At 43.8% G+C, this 21,170-nt stretch overlaps 1 long non-coding RNA gene across 1 annotated transcript; it reads left to right on the forward strand.

The window, feature by feature from the left end:
• The first annotated feature begins 309 nt into the window (after window positions 1-309).
• Window positions 310-20,376, forward strand: LOC135383263 (uncharacterized). Its single transcript, XR_010419777.1, has 3 exons — window positions 310-592; window positions 20,025-20,063; window positions 20,139-20,376. It is a non-coding gene; the product is annotated as an uncharacterized LOC135383263 (long non-coding RNA).
• Window positions 20,377-21,170: the final 794 nt, after the last annotated feature.

Below are 21,170 nucleotides of genomic sequence, written 5' to 3' on the forward strand. Positions count from 1 at the left end.
ACCTTTCAGAGCACCCACCCTGTATATCACACCTGTGTTATATTGCGAGTAATATTACTCTGCATTTGTCAGCAGCCTAATTACTTTCAGTTCAGTTTGGCCTTGCCTGCCAGATCAAGAGCTGTGCCACAAGAAGGAACACGTAATCGTAGACGCCAGCTGGCATTACTACTGCTCAGAAAATGACGGTACATGAGTCCCTCAAACGTACCCGTATGCATTGCGAGAAGTGTATTTCGACATCTCGATGACAATCTATATTTAGTGAAATGTAATACATCTGAGGTTGGGATTATCTTATTGCATTTCATGTCTCTGAAAGTCTAATCTCATGTCTCTCAAAGTTAATTTTATGGTTGTGCATTGTCGGTCTCGTTAACCAAGAGGACGGCATACAGCTTCCTAGAGTTCCCCTGTTCGTGGTTGTATAACAGTGTACAAATCAACGCGTCGTATAACACGCATTAGATATTTAGGGTCCCTATCGATCGTATTTCGTCAAGACACGCGGTATCTGACGTATTCTGTGCTGTGAGCAACATGAAGGTCATCTTGGTCTGTGCTACGGTCATACTTCTTCAACTGATTCCTGGTACGGTATTCCCATTCATGTTGTATTGTTGAGTTATCAGATGAGTCACAAACATAGCGTGCCCATCTTCATTAACGTTTTTACTCAACATTTTCTATAATCTTAATTTACTGATTCGCGTTACTTTTCCTAGCAAACTCGACAACTGGGGTGGTGTAGTTCTAAAACTCTGCCCCACTACTTCTGCACTTGACTGTAACACGTACAGCTCCGGTCAACCTTAATAATGACACTGAAAAAAATATGTCTCATTTCCCAGCGCGATAACAGCCACTCTTGGGGCACTGGGGGAATAAGTGAACAAAATTCTTGCGTTGAACTAACAGAATAATATTATTCTGTTAGTTCAACGATTAGGATTAGGATAAGGATTTCCTCATGGCCACAAGGGTTGCTGTAACCGCGCTCAGAAACGAGACCACATTTTTTCCAGTGTTATTATTAAGGTTGACCGGAGCTGTACCGCATCATGTGCTTCAGGGGAACGCCAACACGTTGTGGCTCACACACACGCTCTCGCTTTCTCTCTCACATACACAAAACCACGCACGCACACACGCGCGCGCGCACACACAGACACGCACAAACACACGATCACACACACGCACGTCACCTGAATTCTCAAGAAATATGTAATAATAATTTACGTGTGCTACCTGAGCTCACCCTCGGTACACATGTGGCGATGCCCGCACGTCCGAGGAGAATAACAAAGAAACGCACATTTTTCCTGTAATGGAACATGACAAAGCATTTCACGTCAAATCCGCGTGAATCGAAGTGTAAATTTTGAGGTGTAACCTATTTGAAACCGTTAAAAATAAACGCTCAAGAATAATCGCGTAAGTATCCACCGTTAAAAATAAAACGCCCAGAATATACGCTTAAGAATCCACCATTAAAAATAAACCGCGTAACTATCCACTTTTAACAATGAATTCTCAAAAATCTACGGTTGACAATATATCGTTAAAAATGAACTGTTCAGAATCCACCCGATTCTCGCTGTAGTCAAGTGGTATAGCAGCAAACGGGGGTGTCGTTGTCCGCTCTGAAAAATAGTTCTCAACTTCCATTCGTCGTGGCTTGGCCGAACCCGGATGATCCTTGTGACAGCGCCACACCCGCGGCAGAAAATAGTTCCAAATGTCTTGTGAGTTTTGTGTTGACTGATCCGACGTGCCACTTTAGCTGCATTTTTTTCTTCTGGTTTTCGGTCCAAAATATGCTTCGTACCATGAAACAACTGCACGGACACGGTGTTACCTTTAGTGTGTTTGTCATCATGCAAGAAAGCTGATACGCTGTTATTTGTGTGTGTGTGTCGATAAAGCCATGGGCCACATTGCCAAATGTTTAGGTGTTTACTTGTTCTGCTATTGATGAATCTCATCATAAATCATCATTGAAGGAAGGAGCAAGGAAGGCATCGCTGTGCCCGATCGGATTCGGATATCGTGTGATATTGTGTACCTGTGCTGCTGCGTAAACCCGAAGTGTGTAACAGCGCCTCGGAAAATGCCGATGTTACGTGGAGTTTCATGTTATGCTGCCTGCAGTGGTGACGGTTGAGGAGAGAATTGGATTACCACGCCGCGATCTTTATTTTGAATCATTATTTTCAAGAAGCGAGAGACACATGCCGTTCACTTGTTTAGTCTCATGATCGGATTTGTGCACAGTTTGATGCAGTGTGGTGTGTGGTGTCAGTTGTGAGCACCGTAGTCACAGTGAATTCGTAACGGGATAACTCAATTTTATTTGGTTGGTTACATACTAGATATAGTATGAAATTAAACTCTCCGTGCGGCCACGCGTCCGCTTTCGTTCGTGTCTCGTGGTTCTCTCTCTCTGTCGGGCGTCAGCCGGTGCGCCTCCGTTGTCATTTGATACCTGTATTTAGAGAAGCAGCGATGCCTGGCGATAGATTCTTACTTCGCTAACAGCTTGGTCTGCTTAGTTACACAAACTGTAGACATTCTGACACGCAAACACAATGTCATGGAATTAATGATAATAAGCCATTCCCTGCCCAGAGTGCAGGTGGTCCCCAACATCTGTTTGTTTTCTTTTTGAGCACTCCCAAGTCTAAGGCATTTTACACTTTGCAGAGGCTTTCAAAACACATGATTGGCGAGTGCCAAGACGTGGGCGCTTGCAACAAGTTGCTATGTTAAAACATTAAACGTAGGTGGTCCATTTGTTGTTTGGAAAAAGCAGATGCAATGCAAGGGACTTAGCACTCTGGTGCAGTTTTAATCGCAAGTATTTCTGCACTATGTCTGCATTACATCAGGTGACGCGATCGATTTGTTCTCTGAAACATCTCACTTGTATTGTGCTCAACAGTATGACATGTAGTAAAATTTGCTGAAGAAGCGAGAAATTAAGAATTACACTGCCACATGCATGTGCAACAGTAGGAGGACAGCAAAAATATAAAAAATGAACATGGAAAAATGCAAAGGTTTAACCATACACACAGGCAAAACATGTATAAAGTTTAATAGCAGTAGAAATAGCAGACAGGAGCAGCGAAGGGAGAGACAGGTTTACTACAAAATACCAGTGATGGCGACTAACTACTTCTACAATAGTTTAACTATAACTACTAACTACTTCGCAATGGAGTAGTTTAACTAGTAGTTCAACTACTGAACAGGGGAGGTAGTTGAAACTACTCCTTTAACTACTGCAATGTATTTTAACTACATCTATAACTACTTAATGTTGTTCATCAACACCAATCCCATTCTATAGTTTGGACACCTAAATATGAATCACAAGCAGTGATAAAAGTGACGGCTTAGTACACATGCACGGCACAATTGCTCTGCACCTCCGTTCTCAGCAAACAAGTAGCTCAAGGTAAAAGTCAGAAGCACAATCGTGCCGTAAAGCTTGCGGCAAAATCGGAAGTAGTTGGCGCCTGCAGTAACCTAACTACTGTAGTTAACTACTCGAAATAGTAGTTTAACTAGTAGTTGCCACTACATTTCTGCAAGTAGTTAATAACTACTTTTTAACTACAATCAGGTAGTTTAACTAGTAGTTTAACTACATGTAGTTAACTACTGGCCATCACTGCAAAATACTCAAGAAACTTAAAGGGCACCTATGTGGGATGCAAGGTAATAGAATCAATGTGTTGAACTGATTAATTGTTGCACGAGGCAGGCACTTCTTCATGATAATACGTATAATACCGGCAAAGTGTTAAATCTGGCATTCTATAGAATGCCCCCCCCCCTCAGCCATCTTATAAACTATTCGAAATCAGCCAGCAAAGTGTGAAATGAAATTCATTTCATACAGTGTCTAGGGCATTCTATAGAATATGTACAGAACGTGTACGCTATGGCAGGCAAAGTGCGAAAATGTTTTGTTTTCATCATGCAAAATATAAACAAAACTACCTAAGTCAGTAACGACAGATGAACAGTGTACTTGTACCCACTCTGGCCCTGTGTTGATGCAAAAGGATACTCAAAACTAACCAAGTCACGACGGATGAACAGTCTATGGCGGACCCACTCTGGTCGCATGTTTTTGCAAACAATACACACCAAAAATAACAAAAATTAGAGATTTCATTCGTCAACAAGTGTTTACTGTCGAGAAGAAACATTTTTCATACTTTGCCGGAAGCGGCTTTGGCAATGTACAGAATGCCTAGGAAGAGTGTGAAAGACGTTTACCAGGAAGCAGACTTCATACTGTGCGAAAAAGATCTTGGTATTCAACAGAATGCTTTGCCGGTAACATATGCTCCAGTGTGACCGACAACTGCAATCTGAAGAGCACAATCTTTCTGGCTACTCAGAAACATTCGTAGTGTTACAAAAGGGCATATACATCATCAGGTTTTAAACAAGGTGGTACTGGCCAATGTCATTGTAAGCGATTACTTTGTCAGACTGACATATGTAGTCTACGCCGCCTTCTACATTCTCTTCATTCACAGGTGATGGCTTTGCTGATTTTGAGCAGGTAGTGGCAGTGGTTGCCACTCGATGTTTCATGAGCAGGGCATCATCATTTATTACGCTCAGGAGCAATTACTTCGCAAGATGAAAGTTACATATTATATTAATACTAGCGCAAGTTTAAAGGATTGAAGTCATGCTTGCTATTTGCTATGAAAGCAGGGTGCACGTCTTTCACTTACTGTTAAAATATATGCAAAGTGTCAGATAATGGTACAGTGCCTGTTCTCAACTTCTCAGAGGAAGTAATGATACCATACGTCGTAGGAGGAGAACACCTAGCTGATTTACTTGTGCACATTGCCCATTCTCCGCACTAGAGTGCCCACCATAAACCATCCCAAAAATCTGTCATGAGCATTGCAATCCCCTGCCTCAGTCCACCATACAAAATTAAATATAACAAACAAATGTAGTGCAGTAGACATAATGTGGATCATTCCAACGGAGGCAAGTTCATGTTATTGAGCTCGTTCATGGACCGAACTGTTTAGAAATAACAGGTTTGAACCACTATAGTTGCCTTTCGGAGCCGAACCGTTATGATCAAACTGGAACATACCTAACACTTTTTTCTTGCTCCTACAGATCCCCACGAAATTGAGCAGCTAATTAACGGACTCAAAAAACACGTTCGGTTCACTACGATCGGATCTCAACTGAATTTGTCAGGCGGTTCCTTTAGCCTCCTCTTACAACCCATGGCAACCCTGTCAACAAAATGTTTGAGGCTAGGGTGTATCCCTCAGAGTTAAAAATAGCAAGGGTCATACATATATACATAAAGGTGGTAAACAAGGAGTTCAGAACTACAGACCTATAGCTATTCTTCTGGGCCTAAGCAAGATTGTGGAAATGCTAATCTTAAAGCGCTTGCAGCATTTCTTTGATTGTCACAAGTTATTGACACCTTTTCAGTTTGGTTTGTGCAAAGCAAAATCAACAGAGTTGGCCTTTGTGAATGCAACAGAAGACATAAAACAAAACACTGATCAGAAGCTGCTGACTATGGGCATATTTGTTGACTTAAAAAAGCATTTGATCTGTTTGATCACAGCATACTACTAAGGAAGCTCCCCAGGTATGGTGTATGTGGCGTCCCCCAGAGCTACCTTAACAGCAGATATCAGTATGTACAGATCTGTGAAGCATAGACACGCATGTTGCCAATAAACAGTGGCATTCCACAGGGGTCAGTTTTCGTCCCATTTCTCTTCCTACTATATGTAAACGACGTACTGGACTATTTACGAGTTACATGTATATTATATGTGGATGGCACAAACATCCTTGTCGAGGCTAATGATACACGCTCATTGTTTTCCAAAGCTAACGCAGTTCTTCTGAGGTATTCAACATGGTTATCTCCAAACAGAAATATTGAAAATGCCTAGTAAATCTAGCTACATCATATTTCATCCTTAACAGGAAGCAATCGCAACTACTCACTGTAAACTGCATTTTGGGGACGATGAGATAAATAGATTCTCGTCTTCAAAGTTTCTGGGTGTTCTACTGCTTGAGCACCTTGAGAGAAGCCACATATTCTGGATGTTTAGACCATGATTGTTCCCGGTCTTCTTGCACTTGCAAAAGTCAAATCTATTTTACCTACCAGAGTCCTTCTTCTGATATATTAGGCATTGATCCAGAGCCACATAAATTAGGCATTTACTGACTCACATACGCATCCCATTCGGGCAGATGATATATTACGCAAAAATGGCACTTAGCATTGTGCTATCGTTACATCCTCACGCTTCTGTTAGTCTCACCTTTCATTTTTGTCTGTAAGTAGTGTCTTTGACTTACTAAAGGTGAAACTTGCCAGCCTTGTCTATAAATTCATAAGCAGGATCTGCAATTCATCAATGATCTCCTTACAACTTTATTCATCACCATACTCACTGCGTACTGATAACCTTACTCTGAAGCTTCCAATTTCCAGAACCAATTTTGGGCAGTTTACTGTTGCATTTTTTGGTGTCAAAGTCTGGAACATTTTGCATTTGGTTGCACATCAGATTTCTTCCATTCGTAAATTTAAACAGGAAGTTTAAGTGTTCTCTTCTACTGCTAATGGCAATAAATAATTTTTGACAGTAGTAGAGCGGGGGAGATTCGCAGAACCGAAGATACTGGTGACCATCGGTCCCCACCGCTCTAGATAGGAAGGTATTTGGAGAAAGATCGTTCGCGCCAAGGAGGAGCGCGCACCAAGACCGCCCCGCGCGTTTCGCGGCCGCGCGTCGCGTAGAGAGGGGTTTCCTTCTCGCGTTTGAACATGCATCAACATGCAAACTACATCTTATTCCCTTTCCACATCTTTTATTACGTCCTCGAGCGGGTAGTTTTCCTACCGCACTTAACATAGCATACTTTCCTCCTGAAGACATGCAGGCAATAGACATACAAATTTGTACAAGTGAAAAATATTTTATTAATGCCAATTGGAAGCCAATGATGCTTAGCAATGCCAATTAAAGCCAATGGTGCTGGGAATTGCCAATTATGTTGCCAATTATGTTGCCAATCTGTGTGAAGGGGAAAACCCAGCGGAAAAACCTTCACACCTGAAACAGAAGAAACATACAAGACAACAAAGATGCTACAGGATGGCAATTAAAGCATGAGAACGGAACATACTCACACATTTTCTTCCTTGATTTGGCAGCTTCCATAAGGGTATGAATCGATGGCATTGAATTGATAACGTTTATCATCATAGGGCATGAGAGCAAGCTTGGTATTCTCCAAGGTATACATGCACTGACGTTTGCTACATATTGATCTTTGCACATGAGATACCTTTTCACTATTGAACAACACATTTTTGTACACATCATGAAGCAAATGCTTGCGAACTATATCCTTCTTCACTCCTTTTGCTCTAGCTATTTGATCATCACCAACCAACTTTATCGAATACATTTTAGCCTTTAGAGCAACTACCTCCTCAATTATACGACCACCAGTCTCACACTTGAATCTAAACAACTTACCCTTATTTTTGTCACTGTACAATGCATGATGTCCAGGATATGATGACAGGTCCAGATGTTCATCTGCAATTTTCTTCAGTTCACCTTCATAATCGTCAGTCATCAACTCTAGGATAAAACTATCAGTGTCCGTGTACATGGGAATGACTGTACAGGAGAGCTTGCTCTGTAGAGTACAATAGAGGAACTCATACATGACATACTTCGAGTGCTCAAGCACGCAGAATCCAATCTGCAATGGGAAGTTGCATTTGATAGTTCTTTTTTTCAATTCATACAGCACACAATTCTCAGAGAGAATTTCGAAATGAACACATGCAGTCATTTGAACTGCTATACCGCTCAGCTTCCTCTAGACTAAAGGCTACCTTAATATTCCTGAAACGAGAAGGATTAAGAAGACTTCTTCCAAAGATACTATTTATAGAGAGCTTCATCAAGCTCTTCTCAAACTCTGTTTGTGCTGCTCTACGACGCTCAATGTTCATCATGGTATATGGTTCAAATATCTTGCTCTGCTTGAATTGTAGTATTTTATGGATCTTGCTCACTTTCATACCCAATCTATAGTACAACCCTAGCAAGATATGGTGCACAACATACCCTGTTTTGTCCATACATGTGAGAAACAAATTCTCTTGAGTGGATGTCCTGTAATTAAGCTGCTCAAGTAGTTGATGTTGGTACGTTGACAGCCAACTTGAGTCCACCTTCTGCTTGAGCGGCGCCAGCGGGAAATACCGTGTCTTCTCATGCAACTCTGGAGGGCATACTAGATCGCATACGTATATATAACCGATAGCTGCATCCTCTGGGTGACTAACAAAATCGATACTCGAGAACTTTTCTTCAGGCACCCATTCGAAACCTCAAACTGGAAGGCACTTTGTGAGACAACCACCATACAAAGAATTAGCATCATAGTAGGCCAAATAGCTCGATGGTCTTTCTTCATCGTAATCAGGGCAATCCTTATTGTTAGCTCGAGCATAGCGTTTCGATTGTTGGCAAATACCTCCACGAATTGAGCCCTCAATCGTACGGTACATTTCTTCATCAGTGAAGGGCTCTATTTCCGCCGAAGTGTGCTTCAGAGCAGCTTGCCAGCTGAAACCTGGGAAACTCACAAAGCCAAGCACTTCCAACCCATACGTCTTCAAGGATAGAAACCTAAAATGCTGCATTACATCCAACAACAACAGTGTGTCACATAACAAATAAAGGTTGTTGTAATCGGCGAGGGTCCTGCAAGAGAAGTGATTAAATATATCCTGTGCATAGGGCATAGTCATCGTCGCTCACAGGTGTCCTAGTTAGATCATTAAAAAAAGCTTCCTTGGCTGGAAGACTTTCTTCTTTGTACACATCAAAGCTCTTAATGTAGGAGTATGGAAAGACACCTTTCAGAGTCAGACGAAGAAAATCTTCGCCATATACCTGCTTCAGACACTTGAATGCTTGAACACCATCAGAAACCATTAAACTGTCAACAAGACAGGACAGTGATTGATTCAAATATTGAGTAGTGTCACGGAAAATGAAATTACCATACTCAAAGTTCCGTATTTTTTCACTACTTGTTGCAATAAGTTTGGGTGGTGTTTTCCATTTGATCTCGTGGAAACCACGAAGCAGAGAACTGATGTCATAGGCCAAACTGTGAACCAACACCGGTATTTTACCCTTATTTGCACAACCGACGTTGCATTGATTGCACAAAGAGGCCAAAAAGTTTGGGCCATCATACCTACTGTGGTCATTGTGACAAGTTTTAGGGTGAGCTTGATCAAAGAGAACACCGCAGTACTCGCACTGAATGGCTGCATTGTGTTTACTCTCTTGCTCAGGTGACAAAAGTATAGGTGCTGGTTCGCTGTTATACATTGCTGCGATGTCGTGTAGAAGCATGAGATATTCTACACACTTGGAACCAGCATCAGGTCCCAAATATACATCTTTTGCAACGATCTGCGAGTCGTAAGTTCGTACTTGAACTGCACAAAATGAACTCATTACGTGGCGTTGTACGGCATTTTTGACTGCTGTATTAGGGTCCAGAATGGACTCAGTGTCAAGTCCTATCACATAAGGATAGGCGAACATATTGAAATATTTATTAAATTTTATTATATTTTTGCCTAGTGGTGTGAACTGTAAGATGACTTCCTTCACGTTCCTACACACACGACGATGCCTGATTAGCGAATCATTTGTATAAAATCCACGAGTACATTTCTCGCAGAATACCCGACCGTTACGACTCATCAGAGCGTTGAAATTTCCGATACCAAAACAGTGATCATTAACTTCCAACAACTTAATACTATCATTGCATTCCTTTTTTCGGTATGCGAGAGGCATGTAATGTCCCATCCTCATACTTGTAAATAAACACACCAATTTGATTACGATCTTCCCAGAGATCTATATCAGAATATGAGACTGGACCCTCAGGCCACCACTTCACACGAGCAATAGAATTGGACTCACAACTTTTCAAGTATTTGGTATATGATTGCCAATTATTTATACGCCTCTTCTGAGGGTGCAACAAAGCCAATGTATTATATTTGAAGCACTCGTGAGGGACGTTGGGAGGAGAGTCCACGTTGGTAATTGTCTTGCACTTTTCTTTCAACTCATCGGGTATAGCTGTTTTACACCCAATGCGCTTCTTCTTTAATTTAGTGATAGTTACCTCAAGTTCCAAAACATCCCTGGAAACAAACCCACTACCAACTCGTTGATAGTTTTCCACGTTTTGCGAGAGTTCAGAAAAGCTCTCATTTAGTGCAACCATTATATCTGAAAGATTATGTATCTCTTGTGATGTTGTTGGTATGTATGCAATGTTAGTTGTGATATTGTCACCTACTTCTTTCACCATGTGCAAAATTAGTCGCATATAAAATCGGAAAGGTATACACTGATCCTGCAATATTCGTACTCTAAATCTTTTCACACCTTTAAAGGTGTAACTACGTGCATGGCGCACGCCTTTTTAGGTGTAATTTTGGTAACATCATAATGGAGCACGGTTTCGCACAAATTTTCTTTACGCCAGTATTGTCTGTCCTCCAAAAATTCTGTTTTGCAACATCTCAACATTGTTCAACAGTATTGTAGACATTTGCGCGTGCTCGATTATCGATAGCGATGTATATATGCATTAGCTCGGACCTACGATATCCAATACATAATGAAAGCAAGATTTGCACTGACACTTGATCTTTAGTAATGCTTTCCAAATTTTTTAAAATATCATCCTGGGGCAATGTTACGCAACCAGGTTGAATGTTCATAGCGCACACCTCTAAAGGTGTGAAAAAGTTTACAGTGTACTATATCATGCTGATACAAAAGAACATATTCGATTGGATCTTCCACACTGTCATCATGTGGAGAAGCAAACAGCACAAAGCATCTATTATGGCCACCAAATGCACTCTGAGTTAGAAAGAATGGTAGGTATGGAACTTCAACGCCGGGGTGGGCACCTCTAATATGTTCTGAGAGCTCTTGTACCTGATCGACATTTGGCTCTGGTGGTAATGGGTTGTTTAATTCGGCAAAATTGTCATTTTGAATGGCATCTATTGGAGTATCCGAATCAAACAGACCATCATCCAGTAACATATTAAAATCCAATTCCCACTCCGGATGATTAGCTTCCACACCACCAGCATGAATTTGCAAAGCTTGCTCCCTCTCCTCAATACGTTGTATTAATTGTTCAATACCATCATACCCACAAATTCCACAGCGAGGCACTAAATAAAAAAAGAAAATGGAAAGGTCTCAGTTATAATATGTGAAGATAAATCAAGAAAAATACTCACTCTCAGCAGGTCTAGTAGGAACTTGGGGAGGAGGCAGCACACCAAACAAGCTTTGGTCTCGAGCTTGAGCAGGAGGCAGCACACCAAACAAAATTTGGCCTGGAACTTGAGCAGGAGGGCAGCACACCAAACAAAATTTGGCAGGCAAAATGAAACAAGCACTGCAACCAGGGCAGCAGAACTTGTTGGAGAAACACTGCACGCCATGCTCGAATTTAACGATGAAAGATGAAAGTCACTGAAAAGGTTAGCCAGCTGTAGGAGTCGAACCCACATCTTCTGGATTGCCGGTCCAGGGCTCTACCAATTGAGCTAAGCTAACACGCCTTCTCAGCGACTTCCAGGGTGCGTCATCTGAAGGGACAAACCAGCCACTCTCTCTCACTCATCCTCCTTTCACTCTTACATTTTTGCTCACTCATACACACATTCATACGACGGGATCGACGCAGGCGGCAACTGTTGAACATGAGAGAACTGATGTTCTGAGGCTGGCACATCATCTTTCATCTTTCATCGTTAGTTTCTTGGGCAAATGGAGGCTTTGCAGGTATTTGTCCCTTCTATGTTGTTCCAGCCTCAGAACATCAGTTCTCTCATGTTCAACAGTTGCCGCCTGCGTCGATCCCGTCGTATGAATGTGTGTATGAGTGAGCAAAAATGTAAGAGTGAAAGGAGGATGAGTGAGAGAGAGTGGCTGGTTTGTCCCTTCAGATGACGCACCCTGGAACTCGCTGAGAAGGCGTGTTAGCTTAGCTCAATTGGTAGAGCCCTGGACCGGCAATCCAGAAGATGTGGGTTCGACTCCTACAGCTGGCTAACCTTTTCAGTGACTTTCATCTTTCATCGTTAATTTCTTGGGCAAATGGAGGCTTTGTATGTATTTGTCCCTTCTATGTTGTTCCAGCCTCAGAACATCAGTTCTCTCATGCTCGAATTTATAGGGTGAAAATGTTGATGTGGGGGCGGGCTAGAGAAATCCACATGTAGCAAAAGTCTTTGTAGTAAACAACCAATTGCAAACTAAGGAAAAACGCAACCAATAGGGAAAGTATGCACATCCTCTCCATCGGATTCCTTTTCAACATCCCCCTCACAGTCGACGATGGAAGCACAGAAGTGCTACGCGGTCTCCGAGGACGATTGTATGTATAGAAAGTTTTCCCGTTTTTCCCTCTCTAAAAATGTGATTCTTTGTTAAGATTCTGATTGTCTCCTGACGGGGGATCTTCCTCTTGTGAAGACATTGAAGCCACCACCCAGAACTTTCTTTATACAATATGATGAGCATCTGCGACGCTGTCGTTGTGGTGGATTGTGGTCATCGAATCCATCTCATTGGCTAGACAATAACATCCGACCTTATCTCGGTTGCCATCCAAGCTCGGATCAACCATGAAGCCCAGTGAACGATTTGCTTTGACGGTACAATGGTTGATGTACAAGGATTTGATGAAATTAAACTCCTATCTGAACTGCAACGGGCCAGAGGCTGATTTTCGTCTCATTATGCAAATTCTCCCGTTTTCGATGCGGACGAAACGAGGAAAGATTACTCGGAGGCTCCAACGCTTCGTCGCCATCAAGTGCGCGAGTTTTACTGCCAGATTATCGGATAAAAATAATTACCGTGATCGAAAAACATCCAAAACGTCGTCCAGAAACAACAACCGCATTGTTTACAAGCGGTTTGGCCGCCGATCACGGGCGCCGCCATCTTTAAGGTCACGTGTGCCTTGACGTTCGCTGTGACGTAGGACCAGGACCCGTCCAGGATGCATTGCGCTCGCCCAGCACGCTTTCGTCTACGGAGCAATACATTGGATGCCACTCCTGTGTATGGGGGAGACTCTTTTAGGCTGTAGTTCGAGTCACACAGGCTCCGCCTCATGGCGTGCGTCATATGTCACGTGAGGAGGGAAAGAGAGATCAAGGGATAAAGCGGGAATGGCGGGAACTAGGCGGGAACACCAAAGATGGGGACGGGGAGGTCAGATTGGTATGTGCCCGGCGGCAGAACTGTTTGCAAGTTAGGGCAAATTATGCGATTTTCTTTTAGTTCTAACTTCAAAAAAGGTATTATGAGCGGGTATATGTACGCAGCCCGTCAGACTGAGAACAGGATAAACATTCCGTTAAATGTTCCGTTGAAACAGTCAGCACTTCCAACGAGTCACCAAATATTATTTACGTCGTTGCCTGTGTACCGGTGTCCCACACGTGTTACCCATTACGGCTTCTCGAATTCAGCATTATATATTCGATACACGGTGATTATCGAATTTATTTTACTTCACAAGATAGTATAGATTATCATAGCTATGTGGAGCTTTTCTACGAACTTTGTGTTTCCTCTCATATCAACCTCTGTGAAGTAGGGTTGGGTCCTTTGGCTACCAGGGGTAAACATCCCATGTCATCATAACTTCTCTATCATTTATTGTTGTTGTTGTACATGCTTCAGAATTTCGAGATATATAGAGAAACTCTTTCATTAAATGGGATACATTAATCTTATGTATATTGCTCTCAGTCTATTCTTTTGCTATTTTCTTTTATTTTATGTTTCCAGCGATTTCAGCACACATTTGAATCACACATCACAGGCACAACTGCCTGCTCACACCTGTCGCACTTAGTCTAAATTGTATTGTGCTGCAGAAGACGAAAGTTCAGGGAGTTCAGAACAGTTCCCTTGCGATTCGTAGTTGTTGATCGCAAACTTTATCCGAAGTTCAGTAGCAGGCGGGCGATTTCATTTCAATTCAGGCAGGGCCCCAACCTTTGGGTCCTCAATTTTCTTCGTTAATTTTTATATGATAGCCATATGTGTGGCATGAACATTGGCGGTGGCCCGGCTTTCCGGAACGAAGCGGTTCGCAAGATAAAAAATCAATAAGTGGGTAAGCGAGAACGCCGGATTCTCGAGAATGCGTTTTTCGGCTACTTTGAAGCGCAGTATTTCCTTGTCCGTAGCCTACGTCACTCTGACCTTTTTGCGACAGCATTACTGGGTCATGGGCTATGTCTGTGAGTGATATCTTTTCCCAGGGACCCCTGGAAGACCTTACAAAAAGGACACAAAAACGCTTCCCGTGCGTTATTGCGCATATTTTGTTACCGTACCCGTGCGATTCACTTTCGCGGTAACCCGATAAAATGCATATCAAACGAAAGCTTGTTGTACGCTCTTTCTAATGGTATGCAGAGCAAATTTATTCATCGCGCTTTTTGTGGGGAAATCGCGTCTGAATTGACATAGGTCGACACGTTTTGTCGAAGTTGGCCAAGCATTCGCGTAAAAACCCCATGTTCTATTCGAAAAAGAAAAATTGTGCCTCAAGGTGGATGCTTTTTCTTGCTTTTGACGCAAAATTTCCCTCTGGTAAGCGCTCACAGGCCGAGTTACGGCCGTTGGGATCGACCCTACCACGCCAGGCTCGTGCGAACTGCCGCGCCACCGTATCACTTGCCGGGCTTCGGCGCGCGAATTCTTCACGCAAACCTAAACGATTGCAGCACAAGTCGAAGTTGGAACTGTCATGTGTTTGAATAAGATACATTTATTGGTACAAAAATAAAAAAAAGAGATAAAACCTGCAGAAATTACGGCAGCGATACCTAACTTATGAATATCACTGACGAACGGGGAATTCAGATGGTGCTATGTATGCGGCGTTAAAAATAAGAAAAATAAAAAGGAAACGTGTATTCGCAACCAGAGACGGACAGCAGTGTGGACCACACTGTTGTGGAAGGTCGTTTTCATTAGTGTGGCCCCACCGGGTCCCTCTGCGGCGGAAACAACCGAGGTACAGTAACGAAACTGACCTTGTCGTAAGATTTGGAAGGATTTGGATAAGCGAAGCGTGGGAACCGCAGTTCGTCATTTTTGCTTTCGAGTTTGCACAAGCCACACCTAAGTATCTCAATTGTGAGTGTCAGCTGTAGTGACCCATCCATGGCTGCCAGGATCTACAGCAGCGACCGTGTTTATTGCGCAGATTATGGTCGCCGACACAAGAAGCGCATCTCAAAGCAGAGTGACTTTGTGAGTGTTTCTCGTTTGGACATGACAGCGCTGAAGAGAGTCCTGGACCCAGCGGTCGCCAGCAACGTGGCCGAGGACGACCAGCTGTGCAGGAACTGTTTGAGGTATTTTTGCGACGTCATAAGTGACATGCCCAGTGAAGCTCATTCTTCGGCGCGTGACAGCGAATATGTTGAGCCCGAAGAGATCATCGAAGATATCAACGAACAGATCTCCTCTACCGATATTGATGTAACCCCTTTAAGACATCCGGGGTCCTTGAAGGGAAAAAGCATAGAGGCTTACGTTTCTCGCAAGCATTCTCAAGTAACATCGGCAATCAGCAGATCTGTGCGCCGCAAAATCGGTGATGCGTACGGTGTGGACGAACCGCGTGAATCGGCAGTGGAGTGCAAGTACTGCCCGGGCCTTCTAGAAAGCGTTGCCAAAGCATACGAGAAATGTACCTCACAGCAGGCCAGATGTCAACTTCTAACGCTCTTGCCGGACACGATCAGCAAAAAAGAAACAATGACTTTAGTACCAGGAGCCACGAAATACGTCATTGATAAGGCAAGACGCATTAGGCGATCGGAAGGTGTTTGGGCCGTGCCAGATCCATGCGCAGGGCACCCGCTTAGTGAGGCTGAAGTTGCGACGGCACTGAAATACTACCTGGATGACGAACTAGACTGTTCCGTGCAAAGTCCGAATAAGAAGGACGTTGTTCACACTTTGAGAAACGGCCAAAAGGAATCGGTAGTGAAAAGATTTATGACTCGCTCCATACGTGAGACATACAGCATTTTTAAAAAAGACCATCCGGAAATAAAGCTAGGTGTGACCAAGTTCTACTCCCTACGACCAAAATGGGTTCGAATGGCACCTTACCAGTTGCAGTGTCTGTGTACCTACTGCGCCAACTACGAACTTCTTATAATCGCAGCGAACAGTGTTTCTGCAACAAAGTTATGCAAAGAAACGATTACAAGTTTGTGTGTGTGTGACCCCAACAGCGAAGCGTGCCTTTTCCGGGAGTGCAGGAGGTGCGTTGAGGCTAAGCGCGTAACCCTGAGGAAACTAGAGATTTCTGCGGAATGTGAAGTTGTGGTGGCGATGTGGGAGTCTGGTGACCTCATCAGGAAGATCATGAGCGGGCGCGCATTTCTGAAAGAGATACGCAAGTGGGCCTCATTGTACGTAAAGCACGAGCACGTTCACAACATCCAGAGGAAGGCAATCTGGACCGAAAAGCAGTTCGCAATGTTGAGACACATCGTTCTACACTTCGACTTTGCTGAGAACTGGACAGTGAACTTGCCAAATGAAGTGCAGGGCCACTATTGGCAGAGAAGCCAAGTGTCTATCTTCACGTGTGTGGTTAAAGCACAGAACGCCACACTAAGCATGGCGACCGTGAGCGACGACTTACGGCATGACACAGCCCATGCGCTGCTTGCTTTGAAGCAAATAGTAGAAACGCTCGAGGACATTCTCCCCATATTTACAAACATCGTGCACATATCTGACGGTGCTGCAGCGCATTTCAAGAACAGATATCAGGTGCACGAAATGCGCTCTAATAGCCTGCTGACCCGCTGGATATTCTCTGCGAGTGGGCATGGGAAAAATGCTTGCGACGGTGTTGGCGGATCCCTCAAGCACGCGGCAAGCGTATACAACCTGCGGTCGCCAGCAGCGGACGTCATACGATCTGCCGAAGACTTTGTCTCTGTGCTGACAAACCGCAGGCATGCAACACATCTCCTGCATCTTCCTTCAGGCGAAGTTGCATCGTTCCGAAGTGCGAAACAAACCGAGTGGTCGACGGTGCGGCCAGTGTACGGTCTTCGGTCCGCACACGTCTGGTACAAGGCGAATGGCACGGCACAATCGGAGGTCCTTCTTGCACGAACAATGAATGAAGTCAGCATCCCGCATTAATATCTGCCCTCTGTGTATCTTAAAATTGAGAGAAGTTTACTCTGGTCCTGATTTCCATGTACTGCACCATAATTTGTCATCGTTGTTTCTGCCTTTTCACTTTTTGAACCAATCAATGAATCTGATTCAAATACCATTTACAACTTCAAATTGTGTCTTAATCCATTCAAGCCATCGATTACTATGCGTGAAGAATTCGCGCGCCGAAGCCCGGCAAGCGATACGGTGGCGCGTCAGTGCGCACGAGCCTGGCGGAGTAGGGTCGATCCCAACGGCCGTAACTCGGCCTGTGAGCGCTTACCAGAGGGAAATTTTGCGTCAAAAGCAAGAAAAAGCATCCACCTTGAGGCACAATTTTTCTTTTTCGAATAGAACATGGGGTTTTTACGCGAACGCTTGGCCAACTTCGACAAAACGTGTCGACCTATGTCAATTCAGGCGCGATTTCCCCACAAAAAGAGCGATGAAGAATTTTGCTCTGCATACCATTAGAAAGAGCGTACAACAAGCTTTCGTTTGATATGCATTTTATCGGTTACCGCGAAAGTGAATCGCACAGGTACAGTAACAAAATATGCGCAATAATGCACGGGAAGCGTTTTTGTGTCCTTTTTGTAAGGTCTTCCAGGGGTCCCTGGGAAAAGATATCACTCACAGCCATAGCCCATGACCCAGTAATGCTGTCGCAAAAAGGTCAGAGTGACGTAGGCTACGGACAAGGAAATACTGCGCTTCAAAGTAGCCGAAAAACGCATTCGCGAGAATCCGGCGTTCTCGCTTACCCGCTTATTGATTTTTTATCTTGCGAACCGCTTCGTTCCGGAAAGCCGGGCCACCGCCAATGTTCATGCCACACATGTGGCTATCATATAAAAATTAACGAAGAAAATTGAGGACCCAAAGGTTGGGGCCCTGCCTGAATTGAAATGAAATCGCCCAGGCATTTGTGTTTCCGTTCGGCAAGCACTAATCTGCATCTTGCGTTTCCTCCCCGTTTGTTTGCGTTTTCTCCCGGTCTTTCGTCTAATAAATATATCCTCCCCCCCCTCATCTTGCCTGCGAAGAAAGGACTAGTGAACGAGTTACTCTTCTTGTTGCAATCTGGAATGATATGCTTGGTTTAACAAACGAACAATAGCTTTCCTTGCCGTATGAATTATTTTGTGTGCCAGATACCCAGCGCTGTAGCCGATCGGCTTCCCTATTTTGGCCGGGGCAGTGCCAGTGCCGTGTATTACGGCTTTGGCCCGGGAAGCGGGAGGGGGTATATTTATTAGACCAATGGAAAAAAAACGGAGGGGGGAAGGTGGGGAAGTGGTGAAACTTCAGGCACTTCCCAGTTTCGCTCGAGATGAAGAACCACCTGAATGCACTCAGTGTAGCGAACCGCTGTCGGTTTTACACAAACTCATCTCATCTCCATCCAGCAAGGCCATGCAGTACTACGCTTTACCTTATAAAACTACGAGCACATGTCCACATGTGCACATTCCCCATCTCTCTTCAGCAAGAAGAATCGCAAGCGGCCGGCGCGCGGGCAGAAGCGACTTTCTCACGTGACATGATGTTCGCCGAGAGACGGAGCCCGTGTGATTCGAACTACAGCCGAAAAGAGTCTCCCAGATTATGGGGGGATTTTGAAACAGTTTATTTTTAATGGTGGAATCTTAACCGGTGATATTTAAGCGGATACTTTAACCGATTTATTCTTCCCGATTTATTTTTAAGCTTGTATTTTTTAAGCGGTTTATTCTTAAATGTTTTATTTTTAAGCAGTTTATTTTTAATGGTGGATTTTGCGTACCTCCCAAATTGGGATGGTCGGAACAAGAAAAAGCGTCCGTTCCAGAAAAGCTACATTCAACTATGGTCGTTACCCGTTTTGATCCTTGGTGGCTAAAATTGTTCACACACGGCAAAGCCATGCTGCTCGGAACCAGCATGAATATATTTTCAGTGCATATGGTACAGCTGCACAACTCACACTGTGAACGATAAGTGCTATGACCCTACACAAGCCGTGTCGCCACCTTCTATACGCTCTCAGCTTAGCCGATCCTATAGTATAAGTTGTGCACGGCAACGTTGTCTTCTGAGAGAAAGTAGTCTTTAGTACGCGTTGAAACCCACGCCTACGCGTATAGAACTGGTGAGAAAAGTTATGTCTATAATGAGCACATGACATGACATTACAAATCACAGTGCAGTGAATGTCATACACTGCATTCACTATGGTAACGTCACTTGTTCTAATGTGATTCTCTTCAAAGCACGCAGCGTGATCCGACGGGAATTAATGTGACAACGTGCGCCTGCAGGTGCAGCGTATTCTTTACCCAGCAGTCAGATAAACAAACGCAGCGGAACAATTAGGCATATTGAAACGTTGCGGCAATACAAATAAACAAGCAGGCGAACAAGGAAAAACTAATCGAAGAGACAGATAAAACCATTGCCTCAGGCACGCAGATAACACCTGCACAAATGCGGCAAGCAAGTAAAACATTCCTTGTTAGAGCAACGTTTGCATACGTGTCGTTACCTCGTTCTGGTGTATTTGTCTTCTGGAAAACGAAGATTACGTACCACCTTTGGGTTCTGAATGTCACAGTTATGCCTCATCTTTTGCAGGCCGGGAATGTAAGAAGGAAAACTGTGACTACCCAATCGGTGAGGCCGTCTGCAACCTTTTTTGCTAACAATATGTGCCTATACATATCTGACAAGATTTTGCTTTTTCCTCAGCTTGCCACGGAAATCTAGAATTTGACACTTGCCCGAGTGGTAAGAATCCGACGTACTATTTTGACTCAGACGAAACCAATTGTTACAAAAATCCGTTCGGCAAATGCGGAACGACTTGCAACGACTTCAACACCGAAGAAGAGTGTAAAAGCAAATGCATCAACAGCCTATTTTGGAAGTAAGCTGCGGAAAAACTGCCCCAGCGATCCCAATAAAAACTGCATTGCCAATCCGTTGACCTCTTGTCTTTAAATTTGAGTTAATCTATTTAATGCTTTTAGAGCTATTACAGCTACTCTCGACACCGACCTATGTGGGAAGCATGAACTCAGCTTACCGAGGGCAGCTATCTTCTGCTACACTCTGCTACATCGGTTTACAAATGTGAATTTATTTCGCAGATATCTATTATGATGATCTCTTAGAAGCCGATGTTAGAATCAACATTCACAGACAACAGAACGCGTATCGGCTAGCACATCGCAATTACAATCACACCTGTGAACGAGCTGCACTACAGTCACTTAAAGGAGCATGGAAATCATTTGGAACATATATTTTTCACCGCTTGATATGAACATACTACCTTGATAAACTATCACAGAAAATATTTCCTTCGAAAAGCGCGAATTTCCCGAGAAAATTAGTTTGCAAGAATGCGCTCCGCGGTGACAGTCTCCCCCAAGCCGAGTCTGGCGTGTGGTGACGTCATGTGGCCGAGCACTTCATTGGCTGCCGGAAGCGTCCGCTCCCCGCCAGAACAACAGTCAGAATCGTCTGCTAGCTCCGGAATCGTGGCGACTTACCGACTGAGACGCTGTTGCTATTTATTTGCGTTTGACATTCACTTGCGTTCTTACATGATTTGTCTCGTACATTTTGCATAAAACAAGACTGCGGGCAGTGTAAAAGGTGTGGCTAGGCCTCTGCGTTGCCGTGGCGGCTCGGGTTGAGGTGGATCGTACGCGGTTGTGGTTTCCGTTCCGATTGTGTTCAGGTGTCGTTACTTAGTGAACAGTATTATGCCTGTGT

Source organism: Ornithodoros turicata, chromosome 2, assembly GCF_037126465.1.
Source record: "Ornithodoros turicata isolate Travis chromosome 2, ASM3712646v1, whole genome shotgun sequence".
In the NCBI taxonomy this organism is placed as follows: Eukaryota; Metazoa; Arthropoda; class Arachnida; order Ixodida; family Argasidae; genus Ornithodoros; species Ornithodoros turicata.